We start from the raw sequence: 18234 nt of genomic DNA on the forward strand, positions 1-18234 counted from the left end.
CAGAAAGGTTAGATGGCGTGATTTAATCAAGTGGTGGGGGAAAATAACTTATAGTATGATGCATTAAAGTTGGCAAGGGAAGCAAGAGGAGCAATGCCTGGGTGATTCAGTCGGTTGAGTGTCAGGCTCTTGATCTCAGCTCAGGTCTTGATCTCAGCGTCTTGATCTCAGGGTGATTTCAAGCCCTGTTTTGAGCTCCACACTTAGCATGGAGCCTACTTTAAGAAAAAAAAGTTGGCGAGAGGATATGGATATGTCAGATGAGAGAAGTGGGTGGCTCAGGGAAGGACACATTGAAAATACTATTTTACATCAGACTGCTTTAAATAAAAAGAGAACTCAGTAAAGATGGTGGTAAAATTAGAAACAAAATGTGAACTCATGACATTTACTAAAGTGGCCTAAATCTGTGTCATTTCCCCAGGGCTCCACAGCTGCTTTCACTCAGAGCAGCTGACTCTGTTGTGAGAGAGGGAAAATAAAACCCCACCCGACACAACTTACTTGCTCTCAAAGATACAGGGGATTTCAAGACAACCAAGGAGCCGGTTTAAATAAGGGGCTCCCGTGGGCTACACTGTGACAATTTGAGCATTAAAAAGAAAATGATCAGGTCGCCTGGCTGTCTCAGTGGTTGAGTGTCTGCCTTTGGCTCAGGGTGTGACCCAGGTTCCAGGGATGGAGTCCCACATCCAGCTCCCGGGAGCTCGCTTCTCCCTCTATCTGTGTCTCTGCCTCCATTTGTCTGTCATGAATAAATAAAAATCTTAAAAAAAATTAAAGAAAATGATCATTCTGTAAAAAACCATGAGCCCACTGCGACCTCAAAAGAAGCAAACAGTATGTGGTGTGCTTCAGGAAAGCTGTACATACATTTCCAATACCAGGTTCAGAAAATGGTATGTATTGATAACCCCTAATTATATACCAGGTTTGCATTTTGTTTGACAGCTAATATCAGGCAGTGTGAATCAAGGCATGGAGAGTCGATCTGCAGGTGCAGGACTGACTCTGGGCTCCTCTGATGGGGGTGAGGGGACAGGGGACCAGGGAGAAGGTGGTAGGGACCAGGCAGGGGTTAACTGTAATCAGAGGAAAAAACATTCAGAGTAAAAAAAAACCCATAAAGGCAAAGAAGCGAGTTACCAGGTGGCACGGGGGTCCTTGGGAGTGAGGGTAGCAGCCTGACTCGCTGGGCCTCTGCTCTGGTCCTGAAACCCCACACCTACTCTCCTGCCTGGGATATGGGATCCCATCCCTTAGCTGAGAAGCATATTTTTAACTGGGATAAAGAAGGAAATCAAGCCCATATTATATGGAACTTGTTTAAGTGGTGTTTATACACTTGCAGTAGTAAGTTTGGGAATCATGACACTATTTTATGTGTACTTAGACTGCGGTTAGGATGTTTTATAGGGTTAGGGAACCTGATTTATAGGCTTCTGAAGTCTGATTTATTAGATGGACAAGCACACCTAAGTATGCAGGGTGATTTGTGCCCCTGAGAAATATAAAAACTCTCAGTTGAAGGGGTTGAACGAATTAGATATTATATTCATAATTATAACTTGAACTAAGATAATTTAGTCAAGTTTGGAAATACTGTTGTTTAGGGGAATTTACTTATTTATTTATATCAAAGATTGTATTTATTTATTTATCCATGAGATACACAGATAGTCAGAGACACAGGCAGAGGGAGAAGCAGGCTTCATGCATGCGGAACTCGATCCCAGGAGCCTGGGATCACCCCCTGAGCCGAAGGCAGCCACTCAACCACTGAGCCCCCCAGGTGCCCCTAGGGGAATTTAATCTGTCAAATTTATATACAAATTTTGCATTGATTAAAAAACAAGGAAAAGTTGTCTTTTGACTTTATAACATTATTAGGTGAATAGCTGAGCAAGACTTATCCACAGACGGTAAAGTTTGAAGAACATTTAGTTTTCAATTTTACGATTTTAGTTCATTAAGTATTGATAAAAAACACATTCTTCCTTTCTTTTTGAAGAATAATGCTACCTCCCCATCAAACAACTCACCTGACAGCTCTACCACAGTTTAGAAAAGGAGAAGACATGCAGTTGCCCATGCCACAGAGAAGGACAAGTCTCTTTTCTCCTAACAATCACATGGTTTTTTTCCTCAGATTAATACAATTTTTGGAATATTTATATAACAATGGTGTTTTCCAGTGGGCTATCTTTATTTTATTTTTTCCCTGAAAGGGCATTTTGTGAAAGATAGAGAAAGCCAGAGAGAGAGGAAGGGAGGGAGAGGAGAGAGAGAAAGAAAGAGAGAAAGAGAGATTCCTATTTGGTACTTCTCAGCCTGGGAAGTTTTAGGTATTCTTACCAAAGATTTGGTTCTCTGCTCTTCCAGGAGCCACCCTGTTGTAACCCCCTGCCCCCAACTCTTCCCCTCTTGGTTAAGACTCATGAGTGGGAGGGGGTGCCGCTGGGGGGGGGGGCATGCCTTTTATTATGGTTCCCAGACTTCTAGATTCCACACCAACAATGTCTCAAAAAAAATTTTTTTGGTGACCTACATAGATCAGTCAGTCATGTATGTGGCCAAGTGAGAAGGAAAAGCAGAAATAAAACCCTGCCATTTCCCATCACAACATTTTATAACAGAAACGACATTTTAACACCCAAATGCAGAAAGGACTTGACTTGGGCCAAAGACAATTTTTTCACACGAAATACACTTAGTTTAATGGAAATCTCACGGGGCTGTCCCTGTCACCCCTTCTGTCACCAGGGGTGGATGGGGCCCACCTGGGAATCACAGCCCAGAGAATAGGCTGAGCCGGCTGGGCCCCCCTCCCCCCCACACCACCTCCCACACACCTCTCCCCCCAACACACACCTCCCCCCATCCCCCACACCTCCCCCCCACATCCCCTCCCCCCACATCTCCCTCCCCCGCCCCCACCACCTCCCGCACTCCTCCCCCCACACCCCTCGCCCCACATGCCTCCCCACACACACACCTCCCCCACACATACCTCCCATACACATCCTCTCCCCTTCGTACATCTCCCTCCCCCACCACCTCCCGCACCCCTCCCCCCACACCCCTCCCCCCGCATCCCCTGCCCCCCATCACGCATGGGCAAGGACCGGCTGGGGGGCTTGTGGGTCTGATTCTGAGCTCCAGGGCCTTTACTTCCTCTTACTGGACACTTGAAAGTGTCGGTGCTTCCTGATTAATGAGTTATTGTCAGCGTTATTTGAGCCTCCAAAGCTGTCACCTGGCCGGTGGTGCCCCTCCTTCTGGGGCGGGGACCCTGTGGGACTGTCGCAGGCCTCAGAACCCAGAAGCTCCTCCTAGGGCCAACGTGCTTTCCTGGGAGGAAATTTAGGATTGTTTTGCTGTTCCTACCATCTTCCGTAAAAGAATAACCAACCATCTTTCCCAAAGAAGATGGAAAAAGAAAAAAACACCATATATGAAAACACCTCAGACCACAAGTATTGTCCATGTGTGTTACCCATCTCATGCAGAGATGAAGGATTTTAAACGCTTTCCGAAAAGCTCCTAATACGTTTGATTACTAAAAGAAGTTATATTAGAGTTTTAGAGGCTCCTGAAAAGCTACCTAATACATGTAATTACTAAATGGACGTTATATTAGAGTTTTCTATAAGCTAAGAAAAATTTAAGAATGACTTTTAAAGTCCAGTATGCTTCCCTTTCCTTCAAAGACTTCCAATCTGTGTATTAATGTTGTATATGACCTCTTCCAATTAGAATATCCATGCCACGATTGGGCAAACATCTGAGACCTAGTCATTGACTCAACAAATGTTTTTAAAGTACCAACCTTGTGCCAACCATAGCTTTGGCTTTGGAGATGCAATAATGAAAACTCATCCTTTTCCACCAAGGGGCTCAGGAATTTTAATAGGGAGAATCAGGCATGTTGACCAATACATGGGAGGCGTTCCCAGGGCTTTCTCAATGACCTGGGCAGGTAGAGTGGAGCATAAGGGAGGTGGGCCTCAACAGTTCTCCCGGAGAAATGGCCAGGAGGGACAGCAACCCTGCGTCAGGGTGGGAAGGAGCCAGAGAGAAGGCAGGTCTGCCCAGCACCCCGGTTGATGAGGGTCTGGGTGCTCTCCTGCAGGTAGGGGAGGCGGTGCTGGTTATTAAGCTATTGCCTCCCGGCTCAGCACCACCCTTCTCTGCTCTGCACTTAGATGCCAAAGCGAAGGCTCTGTGAATACATTTCCCTTTGCCAGCTGGCTCCCCAGTAGGATCTACCAGTGGGAGTGCGGAGAGGAAACTGGGAGGCTGGAGGAGGCAAAGTGCACCTGCTCACCTGCTCTTCTTGTCACCATCACACTGGCAAACTCCCAGCTCTCTTCCAGACCCCACACCAGGCCATCCTGCAGAGGGGCAGCACCACTAAGCAGCAGTCCTGCCTCAAGGCTCCTTGTCCAAGCCTCTGTCCTGCCTGCTTAGCAGCCTTCTGAGGAGGCCCAGCTCCCAGCCCCAGGGCACTCCTCCCAGCTGGCAGGTTCCAGCCCATCCCAGCCTCTGCCTTGTTTCCCTAACTAGCCCTAAGGTTGGGCGCTGCTTCCTGCCCCTACTATCTTTGCTGACTAAACAGTTTTGTTTTTGCCTTTTTACCTGTTTAGCCAATTTCTTGCATTCAGTTCTTCCTACTGAAATGCCTAGGGTTGCGTCTGTTGTTCTGAGAACCATGATCATACTGGGTGTGAGGGGTCCAAGAAAACAGACTTTTAAAGACCAGAATTGGGATTGATACAGATGTGTTTGGCTTGGAATGCAGTGCCAAGCTTTTTCCTGATGAAAATGGGACACTAGTAAGCCACAGCATGTGGTGGTGTCACTATTAGTGAAATTATGGCCAGTGGTTCATTGTGAGGAGTGTCTACTGATGTGCCTTGAAGGACCAGGGGCCACTGCACTTGAATGTTCAGCAGCAACAAACATTATTGGGATGGCGAGGTGCTTGCTACTTCTCTCTGCACTGGAGAGCTTTCAAAAAGAAGATGACCATGTTTCTAGCTGATTTTGAACAAGGAATCCAGGATCTGAGAGCATGGCTAGAGGAGCGGGAGACTAGGAGCCATAGATTAGGAGTCTATTGCAAACTAAATTCAGTAACCTTTCCTGGTTTGAATATGTTTGAGAAAGTCCATCCTGAAATACTGAATGCTTTTGAATATTTTTATTACTTTATTATAATACAGCGGCTTAAAGCTAGCAAACGAATACGTGTCTGGACTTGGGATACCTGCTATTAATACACAGAAAACAAATGCTTTCTCAGTGCTCAGTAGCTTATCTCAGAGATTTTGATTCCTAGAATTGGAAGAGATCATCAGCCCAGCTTACAACACTCCTGCCTCATTCACCTCTACCCAAAGCATCCAGTGACGCACTCTCTGGCTTTCTGCAGCCCATCCCAATTTTTAATAGCTCTAACTGGGAGAATTTCCAGATCTTGAGCAATGTTTGACTCACTGTAACTTTCTACTATTAATCCTAGTTTTGTCCCAAGGAATCACATTAGACTAATTCTAGCTCAGGGGTGGATCCAGAATTAGTGGAGCTAATCTTGTTCAATTTAGGGGCTGAGGGGAGCTCTCTTTCAGGAAAAAGGACTAACAACTATGCACATGATATTAGGTTGAAGGCTTCAGAGAAGCCAGTGCAAGAAGCCCAGGAGCTTCTGTCCCAAAGGAGCCATAGCAAATACACTTCTGTTCCAATCTCTTTTCTTGAGGATTCTTCATGTCACCTTATTCTCCACCATGTTGAAAAGTTTTTCCTTCCCCAAGATAAACATCCTGAATTTACCCAATTGGTTCTTTGGACATATTTGGGTTTGTCATAACCCTTCTAAAGAACGGCGTGTAAACAGTACTTGCCTTTGGAGAAGGAAAGTGGGAGGCAGGTGCCCCCGACGAAAGGAAAGCTGTTAGTACCTGCGTTCATGAAGTTTTTGTGTCCTGTACGTGCCTGGCTGCACACTGAAATGCCTTTATTTTTTTTTTAATTTTTATTTATTTATGATAGAGAGAGAGAGAGAGAGAGAGGCAGAGACACAGGCAGAGGGAGAAGCAGGCTCCATGCACCGGGAGCCCGATGTGGGATTCGATCCCGGGTCTCCAGGATTGCGCCCTGGGCCAAAGGCAGGCGCCAAACCGCTGCGCCACCCAGGGATCCCTGAAATGCCTTTAATAACGAATTTCAGCAGAAAACTTTTTAGAGCATGCCAAAAACTGCACAAGATTCTCCTGGATGACCTACTCAGCCAGAGTATAATTGGATGCTAACGTGCAAGGCTCTAAACATCAGGGAAGCCTCACACTCCCGCATGCTGTCCCTCCAGCCACTAGGTGACCCTAGGCTCTCACTCCACATTTGCAGTTACTATTTGAGACCTAAATAGAGGAGTTTCTATTGGTCTCAGTTAAACTTTCCTTTGCCAAGCTATCCACGAAATTCCTTGAAGCCTTTTTCTATCATCTGCTGTGAATTGCCTCTCTTAGGTTTGCCATTGTTCATTCAGTTCTAAAATCATTAAGTGCCTACTGGATTCAAAGACAAAAAAAAGCCAAACATTTTCGTAATGTGACTAGGTCTACTGCCAGCGCAGAGAGACTTGAGCTGCCAGGACCTGGTTCCGTGGGGAGGGAAAGCAGGCAAGGCTAAGAGTGGGAAAGTACTGAATGCTGAGTTGGAGTGGAGAGAAGTGTCTTCAAGGCCCCCCAGACCAGGTGGTCTTGGCAGCGTCCTGAGAAAGGCCTCATTGGAGGCACCTCCCCCACAAAAAGAGGCCAGGGAATGGAGGTGCGTGGGCCAGGCTTGCAGATGTACCTGGGAGCATGGCTGGAGGTGGGAGAGCTTACCTCTGAGTCCCTCCGTGCTCCATGGACTCTGCAGTGCCCTGGCGGAGCACCAGGTCTAGCACACGGGGCACAGAGCCCACCCCTCGAGAGACCTGCCAGGTACGCCTTTGTAATTGCCTCTGGTCTGGTCTGAAAAATCACAATAGAAGTTTGGCCCACAGCCAGACTCCTCAGACTAAAGTTAAAATAAAACATGATGTCTCAGCCTCAGCATTATTAACATTTTGGGCTGGAAAATTCTTTGTTGGGGGACGGGGGGTGCTGTCTTGTGTATCATGGGCAGTATCCTTGGCCCCTATCTGCTAGATCCTGGTAGCACTCCCCACATTGTGACAACCAAACCTGTTCCCAGACTTTGCCAGATGTCCCCTGAAGGCCCAAATCACACTGTTGAGAACACCGAGAAGGAGGAACATAAGTCCTCTTGAGACACAAGTAGCTCAGAATCTTACTTGTGTAAATCTCCTTCTGCCTACCTTTTGGCATTGCCCTAGTAATGCTTCCTCTGCCTGAAATAACCTTTCTCCCCTTTCCTATTTATGGACACTTACTTTTCCTCTTACCTCTCTGTGAAGCCTTCCGAGACCACGCTCTTGCCTTATTGACAGTGAGCCCCGTCGCTGCACCACTTCTGAACTACACACATGCTTCTTTGTCTTGGTCTCTCAGCAACACCTCCATCCACACAGGTCTTGCAGTCAGCAGGCACCCAGTAAATGCTGGAGAGAGTGGACCTAGACAAGAGGAACCAAGAGTTTTCAAAGGAGACTGAAAAAGTTGTAGTCAGAGTTATGCAAAAAACATACCAGCAGATACAGAGGTCCTGGAAACAAAGAGAAGAGTGTCCCAAGGAGACGTAGCCCCCAGAGTGAAATGCTGTTGAGAATTGAAGTAGGAAAAGGATTAAATGCAGTATCTTATATGCGGGACTCAGGAGGGCACTGGTGACGTTCAAGTGGTGACGGGAAAGGGTGCACAGCCAACAGAAGACATTGAAGAAGACACAGACATCAGATGTCTCTGGGGTGGGCAAGAAACAAGAGATGGTCAGTGGAAATGATGTTGGGAGTAAACATACCAGAGGAGGTAATTGATGAGGTGAGATCCAGAGGGAGGATGGAGGGAGCGGGTCCAGAGCACAGCAGGGAGGAAACAGAGGAGAGGTGCCTCTTCCTTTGACTCAGGAGGGAATAGGTACAGGAGAAGAGTGTCGTGTGTCACCAGGGTGAATTACCTCCTAGTGACATAGACAATAGGGCATTTGAACAGAGAGCAAAGAAGGTTTGGAAATGTCAGTGAAGTGGGTGAGGAAAAGCACTGCTGAGCAACACCGATGTTGAGGAAATGCGAAGGAGCAGCCAACACTTACTGAGCACCTACTATGTGCCAGGTCTTTTAGACGTTACTTCATTTACTTCTCAAGACTGCCTTCTGAAGTTGGTATGATATCCACTTTATAGATGACCAAGTGAAGACTGAAAGAGGTTAGGTTGTCAGGTAAAGAAAAGCCTACCCTGATGTCCTAGCCAGTGGCACACCTGGAATTTGAACTCAGGTTGGTCTAAAGTCATATCCTTTCCAGTCTTCCACTCCTGGAGGTATCGGGACAGTTAAGGCAGTGTGAACAGGTGCAGGAGAGAAAGAAGTATGGACAGTTGAGACAGGGAGTGGAATATGGGAATGGATTGCAGAGGGGCCTAAGAGCCAGGCCAAGATGGCATGCGCGGGAGCCTGGGGAGCTGGGTGGGGATGGGCAGTAAAACACATTGGAGGCAGGAGATCAAGAACCTCTGAGTCTAGGGTGTGCAGTCATTCTTTAAAGGTTGACAAAATCAGGGCACCTGGGTGGCTCAGCAGTTGAGGGTCTGCCTTTGGCTCAGGGCGTGATCCCGTGGTCCCAGGATCTAGTCCCACATCGGGCTCCCCACAGGGAGCCTGCTTCTCTCTCTGCCTCTCTCTGCCTCTCTCTGTGTGTGTCTCTCATGAATAAATAAATAAAATAGTAAAAAAAAAAATAAAGGTTGGCAAAATCTAGAGAACTGGGAAAGGTAGAGGTGGGGTTAAATGACTGTCATCCTGGAGACAGACTCTGAGGACAGTGAAGTGAACACTCCAAGGTTGGTGAAGTTGCTGTGTGGCAAAGATCTCCCAGGAGTTGGGGTCTGGCCTGAAGTCAGAAGAGTGAGGTGTGAAATGTGAAGGGATGAGGGAACACTAACTCCTTCTCCCCACTCCCATCCCTCCATCCTCACATGCCTCAGGCCCTGGGGATGTAGAAGATCTTCCAGAAGGGGTGCTTTATTGCTAGAGACAGCCAGGTTCCATTTGGGACCAGAAGAGAGAGGAAGAGCTTTCTGTGAAGATGTTGAGTGTGTGTGTGTTGGGGGCAGGGATCTAACAGAGGAGTGGGTATGGGGAGCCTGGTACCCTATCAGCAATGGGAGGGGGTGCATGAGAAACGAGGATGGGCTCAAAGTGCAGAAAGCAAACAGCCTTCTACTGTGTTTTTGCTCTCAGGGCTGCTCTAAGCCTTGGACGGTACTGACCGTGAGGAGCTCAGACACAAACCACCTCGTCCACGCCCTTGTCTTCCTTTCATATGGACATGCACCATTTTTACCACTAATTGCTCTACCTAAGAACAAACATACTAAAGAGAAGTTACCCAAGCCCCATCCAAATACTTTGAAGTTTTAGAATAATTTATCACATTCATGTCCAATTCGTCAACATCCTGAATCACTCTAAGAGGAACAATACTGTTTGCTGGATAAATCACATCTCTAGAAAGATTCTTTACGTTCTCTTCCCCCTCCCAGGCGTCACAGGGTATTTCTTCTAAAGACATTGGATTCTTAGTGATCTTAGAAGGTAGGGAAGCTATGAACCATTTTTGCTGCTGCCGTGTTCTGAGTACTGAGCAAATCTTTGTCTCCCTGCCTCAGCCTTTTCCACAGAGACAATGTGGCAACAACTGAACAGAAAGACAAGCTGCCTGCACTGAGGGGAGCTAGGAATCACTCAAAGGGTCTCTTGTGCCATGAAGAGCCTGGATCATGATTTGAGTACCTGGAAGTTGATAAGCAAGTCTGAGCTGACCCTGCTGTCCCATTTACCTTCCTTTCTTGCCTTCCTCTCCTGACAGTAAGCAAACCCACTGGAAGTCCCATTAGCCTTAGGGCAAGGTTGAGATCACACTTTCATAAAAAATCTGATCCTATCCTCTATCCTTGCTTTGTATACTTCCTTCATCTGCATTTTGCGCAGCACACCATTTGATCCAGAATACTTTGGTTAAAAACTAGTTAATCCAAAACAGTAATTTCATTTACACAAAAAAATCACTGCTGGACAATGTATCATCTAATATTTTTTTTCAGTTTACTGAGGTATAGTTGACAAAATTGTAGGATATTTAGAGGATACAATGTGATAGTTTGATACATGTACACATTGTGAAAGAGTTCCTCTCATTGAGTTGATTAACACATACATCACCTCATATACTTATCCCATTCCTTTTTTTTTTTTTTTTTTGGTGAGAATATTGAAATTTTACTCTCTTAACAAACTTCATTTCTTTCTTTCTTTTTCTTTTTTCTTTTCTTTTCTTTTTTTTTTTTTTAAGTAGGCTTCATGGCCAGTGTAGAGCCTAACATGGGGCTTGAACTCATGATCAGAGCTGAGATCAAGAGTCAGATGCTCAGGGACACCTGGGTGGATCAGCAGTTGAGCTTCTGCCTTCGACTCAGAGCGTGATCTCCTGTCCAGGGATCAAGTCCCACATCGGATTCCCTGCATGGGGTCTGCTTCTCCCTCTGCCTGTGTCTCTGCCTCTCTCTCTGTGCCTCTCATAAATAAATAAATAAAATCTTAAAAAAAAAAGTCAGATGCTCAACCAACTGAACCCAGGCACCCCTTAACAAACTTCATTCCTATAATATAGTCTCATTAGCTATATTCACCACCTTATATATTAGATCCTCTGATCTTATTCATTTTATAGCTGAAAGCTTGTAACCTTTTACCAACGTCGCCCTATTTCTCCCAACCCCCAGTCCCCTGGCACCATTTTATCACTCTCTGTTTCTATGAGTTCAACTTTATTTTTTAGATTCCACATATAAGTGATACCATGCTTTCTCTTTCTGGCTTATTTCACTTAGCATAATACCCTCCAGGTTCATCCGTGTTATCAGAAATGACAGGATTTCCTTCATTTTAAAAGCTGAACAATATTCCATTCTGTGTGTGGCTATATATATATATCACATTTTCTTTATCCATCTGTCAATAGCGCTTAGGTTATTCACGCACTATTGTGAATAATGCTGCATTATTTTTAAAATTTCTTATTTGAATTATTTTTTATCATTTTAAGCTAATTAGAATCTATGTTTTTGATAGTGTCTTCACAAATCTTTTAATTTTGAAAATCTGTTGAAAACAAATGTTTCTAATCATCTGTTCATGTTTGCATAATTTTTTTCTGCACAGTGGGGAGAGGACTATTATATTTAGAAATGTTTATTTTTTTGAAGATTTATTTATTTATTTGTTCATGACAGACATAGAGAGAGAGAGAGAGAGAGAGAGAGAAGCAGGCTCCATGCCGGGAGCCCGACGTGGGACTCGATCCCAGGACTCCAGGACCACACCCTGGGCCAAAGGCAGGCGCTAAACCCCTGAGCCACCCAGGGATCCTGTATTCAGAAATGTTTAAAGCCATTGTGACACAGACAGGTGGCGTAGGCTTAAGTTGACAGTCCAATAAAGCCAAGAAAAGGAGATAGAAACTCCTTGACCCAGTAGGATTTCTGCTCATCCTGTGCTGGGCAAATTTCAGAATCCTTTTGGGTTACTTATTTTCTATGTGCTCACATTGCAAAGTTAGGAATGTGCTCTCCTTGGCCCTGCTTGAATCTGGAGCCTGCCACAAACATGTACATTCTTCCAGAGGGTAGCTCAAGAGTGGCTGCCCAGGAGCCTGTGCTCTGCAGTAGCCCTGAGACTGGAGGCTTCAGGTTGGCCCTAACATCGCCCTTACTGTGGGTGGGATCCTGCAAAACCTAGGTAGTCAAAATCTGGCTTAACCTTAACAATGTGGCCTCAGAATGTGTCTCCTTGTTTCTGATTCTAAGACTTAGGGAGCAATGGGTGGTCCCTCTTTCTCTTTTTTTGCACTATTTCCAGAAGACTTCCTCTTTAATCACAAAACTATTTGGAATCCTGCAGAAATACACTCTCATGTTAAATAAACCCATTTTATAGGACACAAAGTTAATACAACAGTCCACTGATGTGAAATAAGAAGCCTAGAACCCTAGTAACATGAGATTTGAAGTACGTCACTTGTTACAAATGTTAGAAAGCATTGCAAATAGCAAACAAAAGGCCAATTAAGTTCTGGAATGCAGATGACATGAGAACAATGTTCATGATATAAATATGAACACTTTTTCCCCCCTAAGTAATGAAAAGTAGGATTGTCTTTGTAGAAGTTAACTTTAACAACTCCAGGAGAGCTCTCTAATATGGGAATAAAAGAAATACCTTTGTTTTACTTTGTTTTCTGTGTCTGGTCTCAGTGATGGTCCTCCCACAACCATCACCACCTCCAAGAGAAATATGCTTGGAAGAGAGAATCATATGAGTCAGTGAATTCTTTAGTGTCCTCGAGGATGGTATTTGTGCAGATGAAAGGGGTGGCTTTGGTCCTAAGAATTAATATTTATTATGAAGTTTCTAGTTCAGCATAATTCATTTTCTGTTTAGCAAATTTAAACAATCACTTTGAAAAGAGCTTTTTATTATAATATTGTTTTATTAAGTGCATTTAGTCATATTAGATTACATTTATGCATACAATACACACATATTCGCAGATAATCCCTTAGTATGGAGATACTGCTGTTATGAGTTTGGTTCTCTTGAGTTTTTCTTCACTTGATTCTACATCCTGCTACAGCTAATAGATGTTCATCCACTGAGGAACAATTCTCAACCCGACTCCGGGAAGACAAGGTGTCCACTTCAGGCTTTTGAACCTGATGGAATTCTGCATCATTTTCACATTCTTCCTATTGCTGGGACCACAGCTCTCACTGATTGACAGTGACAATGACAGCTGATTGAATTCTGCATCTGCCTCCTGGATTTTTGTCTGATGCTACAAACCAAGTTCCAAAGACAATCTAATGACAATCTGTTGCTACATTCATCCACCAGTCCTGCCATCCTGTTTCTCTTGACCTCCTTAATGTATTTTCCCCCATGCAAAGACATTCCCAACCCAGTTCTAGATCCTCAGTCTGTTCTAGACCCCTGGTCTAGGGAGTCTAGAACCTTCCATGTGCTGCCTTCCATGTGCAAGGCCACCAACTGAAATAACTGGTAATACAGAACCCTAAATCACCCTCTCTTCTTGTTGCCCCAACCCTCAAGAGCCCATACGCAATGCAGAAATGCCTGTTGAATAAATGAATGCATGAATGAATAAACAAATGTATATGAGAATAAATCCACGGAAAAATATGAAATTTACCTTTGTTTTGCTTCCCCCTTAAATTGGTTTCCTCTCTTGGCAGAAAAGATTCAAATGTTAATGCTGATCAAAATATTTCCTTTTTGTGACAGACAAGTAGAATGCATGTGTCTTATTTAGATCCCATATTCATCCTTCCAGGTTAAAAATATTCTAGTTTAATAGCAGTGGCTGCCTTAGAAATGGAAATTCTTTTTTTATTTTTTTTAATTTTTATTTATTTATGATAGTCACACAGAGAGAGAGAGAGAAGCAGGCTCCATGCACCAGGAGCCCAACGTGGGATTCGATCCCGGGTCTCCAGGATCACGCCCTGGGCCAAAGGCAGGCGCCAAACCGCTGCGCCACCCAGGGATCCCTGCAATGCTATATTAGCTAGCTGTCTTCTGTTAGCTATATATTATTCCCCAAAGGTGATGTGCTCTCTCTGTCTTCATGTGTGTATACACAAACACATATAAACACACACATATATTTATCTATACTAAAAAGTGCTTTCTATGTTTAAGTTCCAAATAGACTTCTTTTTCTCCGAATAGATTTCTTAAAGCTTAAAATAAAACATTGCCTTAATGAAAACATGACTGATTTTGATAATTGCCAGAAACTCCATCATCTGGTTTCCAAAGGCTTGTGAACTTCTTAAAGGGCTCCTGCAACAGAGATGGTTCAGGAAGCTTGTTTGTTTATTGTTTGCTTAACTCTAAGGATGGGAGTTGATGCAGACTATTAGGACTAAAGAGGGAGTATTTTAAACGAAGAAGAAGGGGCACCTGGGTGGCTCATGGTTGAGCCTCTGCCTTTCGCTCAGGTCGTGATCCTGGGGTCCTGGGATCCAGTCCTGCTCGGGCTCCCCGCGGGGAGCCTGCTTCTCCCTCCACCTATGTCTCTGTGTCTCTCAGGAGTAAATAAATAAAATCTTTTAAAAAAATAAACAAAGAAGGATATGTGAAAAAATGGAGAACTGTCAGGTGAAGAAAGGTCTGGGAGGACAGAGCACATTCATTGACTTCCCCCTTTCTGCAGTTATCAAAACAACCTGAAAAAGAAAGTGCAAGTATCAACACTTTCAAAAGCCAGTATCTGTGTAATGAAGACATAAAGCTTCAAGATGAATTTCCTTCATTCGGGGCTGGTCATTGTTCCATCCACTTCAAAATGTCAAGTGTCTCAATAATTGAATTAAAGGCAGCAGAATCTCACTGTATCTTCCTCTCAAATGCTATTAATAACTTTGCAGCATTTTGTGTGAACCAACAAACAAACTTTCTCCACCATAATGTAACAATGCTTTTTAGGTTTAAAAAAAAAAACAAAACTTTGCAAATGGAACATAAGCTTCCAATAAAAAGGCAGAGAAACGTTTCCCTGAAAACAATCCAGTTTTAAAATATAGGCAGATGGAAGAGTTTTTAGTAAGGTCTCCTCTCCATTCATTTTCAACCCCAAGAAACTCCCCCATCCAGCAGTGAGATCTGAGGGTGAATTACCCTAAGCCAAGGGTGGGGGTACTCTCAGGAGAGCTCAGAACAAAGCTTACCCATTTGGTCAGTGAGGACAAAAAATAAATAAAAATTTTGAAAAAGATATGATAGGCCGAGGCTGTGTCCCTCCCAACCCCAGTAGATGGAGATGGGGGAGGAGCGCTGTAAAGAAAGAGTTAATGTTTTAAGGCCACCCACTCTACCCCCTCCTGCAGAAAGGCGGAGCTGGGGGTAGTTGGAGAGGAGGTCTTTTCCTGGAAAACTTTAGGAAGCTTGGGCCTCTTCCTGGCAGGACCTGGGAAGCCAGCACGACCTGATTTCCTTCCATAGGACACCAGCTTGGGGGAGGGTGAGCCAGCAAAGGAGAAAACGCCCAAGCTGGAAAGACCAGGCTGGGAACCTCCCCTGGGGAGCATTCACTATCTGCAGTGCCCCAGAGAGAGGGTGCCCGAGCCCCGAAGGGGCCTAGGGGTTAAGGCGAAAGCCAGCAGGGCCTATTAGTACTCCATATCAGGATAGCCAAGGCTGTCAAAGGAAGGAATGACCACAGTGGCCTGGACAGGGCAGGTCCCATGTCAGCATCCTGCAGGTATAAGACAGACCAAGGTTCAAGGGGCAGGTGTCTTCCCCCGGGCTGAGCTCCCTTTGATTGGACCTACCTAGGGAAAAGGGCGACAACCCAAAGCCGAATTAATTGAATTTTGAACTTGAAAAGTCTGAAAACTCACTGACACATCTGAGTTGTCCTAGAAGGAAGTTTTCTGCCACTGGCAGGAGGGGAAGCTAGAAAGAGAATCCAGTTATGGGGAAATAGAGTTGCAAGTGTACCTCAGAGTCTATGGATTGCAAAATACGATCTGCTCTGCTAGTATCATTAATTTCATGACCTTCCTCATGAAGAATTTCTGATGCATGGAACTAGAAATATTGGGAATTTATTTTACAGAACTGAGGTCTTGCAGGTTAGGTTAACAGAATGAATCATCAATGATTGAAGTATAATTTCATTGTCTCCAGGATCTATGATGGTGGAATCCACAGACATAGAATCCAGGTAAGCAGTGAGTGAAGAAAATAGGAAAGAAGAAATAGAGTCCCAGGAGAACTTTGAAAAATTCTGAATGCCAGGGACGCCTGGGTGGCTCAGCGGTTGAGCCTCTTGTCTTTGGTTCAGGGCGTGATCCCAGGGTCCCAGATCCCGGCTCTCAGTCCCTCATCACACTCCCTGAGGGGAGCCTGCTTCTCCCTCTGCCTGTCTCTCTCTGCCTCTCTCTCTCTCTCTCTCTCTCAGCATCTCTCATGAATAAATGAATAAAATCTTTAAAAAAAATTCTGAAAGCACACCAGGTGAATTCTAGGGAATTATCTGGTACAAGGTCATACTCAGCAGGAGGCATAATGCCCACCACTTTGCATTAACCCCTTCCTCAATGAGAATAACGACTTGGGAGGTTTTTCCAGAGTAGGAAAAAGCATCTCTAGTTTTACAGTGGAAGTAAATGAGGAGAAATAACCTTTGGATAATTTTTTTTTATAGAGAATTCCACTGGAGCAGAGCTTTGCAAGGACTAGAATTGTTGTTTGTTGGGTGACCTTTAAATACAGAGCATTTTTTGGTAATCACCTGTCTGACTTAATTTAGTGAGAATGTGGTGATGTCTGACTCTGATTATTGCATAAGTGATCCCCCTCCCCCCCGACACACACACAGCTTGGCAGGGAGCTGGGTGGTGGGGAGAAGGGTTGGCTCTGTTGTTCCATCCTGGAGACCCAGGCTCCCTACTGCCTGCTACAAGGCCTCTTGGCTGAGAAAAGCTCCTTATAACCCTAAGTGTAGTGATGCACAGGCAACCCTCTTTGGCTCCCAACTGTATCAGTTTGCCAAAGCTGCTATGATAAAGTACCCCCAGACCGGGTGCCTTAAAAACAGAAATGTATTTTCTCACAGTTCTGGAGGCAAGAAATCAAAGGTCAAGGTGTCCAAAAGTTTGGTTTCCTGTGAGGCCTCTCTTCTTTCCTTGTAGCTGACCTTCTCCCTCTTTATGTGTGTGCCCAAATTCCTTTTCTCTTTTTCTTTCTTTTTTAAGATTTATTTATTTGAGAGAGAGAGAGTGTGTGTGCACAAGAGGAGAGGGGAGGGAGAGAATCTCAAATAGACTGCCCACTGAGCACTGAGCCCTGAGGCTCCATCTCATGACCCTGAGATCATGATCTGAGCCAAAACCAAGTCAGACGCTCAGCTGAGTCACCCAGGCACCCCCAAATTCCCTTTTCTTAAAAAGACATCAGTCATATTAGATTAGGGCTCACCCTAAGAACCTCATTTCAGCATAATTACCTATTTAAAGGCCCTATCTCTGGTTACAGTCACATTCTGAGGTCTAGAAGTTAGGACTTCAACATAAGAACTTTAAGGGCAACAGAATTCAGCCCGTAAGACCAACTTTCCACACCTGAGGCTAAGAATGGTCAAATGTTACCTGGGGCCTACTTCTAGGGATTCAGATGACATGAAACAACAAAGCTCTTCAAATGCCCCAATCAGTGAGTCTTGGCCCTGGAGAATAAGATCAGATTTCAGGGTAATCTGGGAAGCTAGAAAAGTGGGTAGAATAGAAAAACTTTGTTGACAATTTATTTAGACTTTGCTTCTTCCAGAAAGGACATGAGAAGGGACTCCCAGATTAATAAGGATATAAAGGGCAAGGTAAAAAGGAGACAATCTGTCCTTAATGCCCTTCTACCTTCTCACTGCCTCCGACCCTACCCTCTCTTCTTTAGCCCCCTGTGCAGTCACCTTACATTCCACCTCCTGGTGACCAGAGCGCCCACTGAGGCTGTACCCTCAGGGTGGGGTATATGGGACAGTGAAGAAGTAGTTTTTCAAGACAGAACACTGTATTCTAGGGGCTTACCAAGGTAAATGTGATTTCCCAGGGCCTCTGAAAGAGATAACAACCAAACTAGCATACAGGTCATCATGGTGAAGAACTATGTTGTTTCCATGGAGGATTGTCAGTAAAGCATGAGAAACTTGGATGATCTGTTAGACAAAGCTGATTTCAATATTGAATGATTAACAGATAATTATTAAACACCTATTACGTGCCAAGCAATATGCTGATCACTTCAGGGTACACGAATAAGTCAGTCATTAATAATAGTAGCAAACACAAAACTGCCAAACACATGTATACTAACCCATATAATACTTAACAAAAAACAAAAATAAAAATTAAAAAAAAAAACACCATTTTTTGAGGAACAATTAAAACTGAAGCAAAGAAGGTTATTTGTAAGTTGCTCAAATCCACAC

At 44.5% G+C, this 18234-nt stretch overlaps 1 protein-coding gene across 2 annotated transcripts in view; it reads right to left on the reverse strand.

Annotated features, from left to right (window-relative positions):
- Positions 1 to 4478, reverse strand: part of MPPE1 (metallophosphoesterase 1) — a 57005-nt gene extending 52527 nt beyond the window's left edge. For both annotated transcript variants that reach the window (XM_055323581.1, XM_055323578.1), the window contains exon 1: positions 4328 to 4478. The gene's annotated coding sequence lies outside the window, so the exon portion shown is untranslated. The remainder of the gene's footprint in view (positions 1 to 4327) is intronic.
- Positions 4479 to 18234: the final 13756 nt, after the last annotated feature.

The sequence above is a fragment of the Nyctereutes procyonoides genome, unplaced genomic scaffold (assembly GCF_905146905.1).
Source record: "Nyctereutes procyonoides isolate TBG_1078 unplaced genomic scaffold, NYPRO_anot_genome, whole genome shotgun sequence".
Taxonomy (NCBI): Eukaryota; Metazoa; Chordata; class Mammalia; order Carnivora; family Canidae; genus Nyctereutes; species Nyctereutes procyonoides.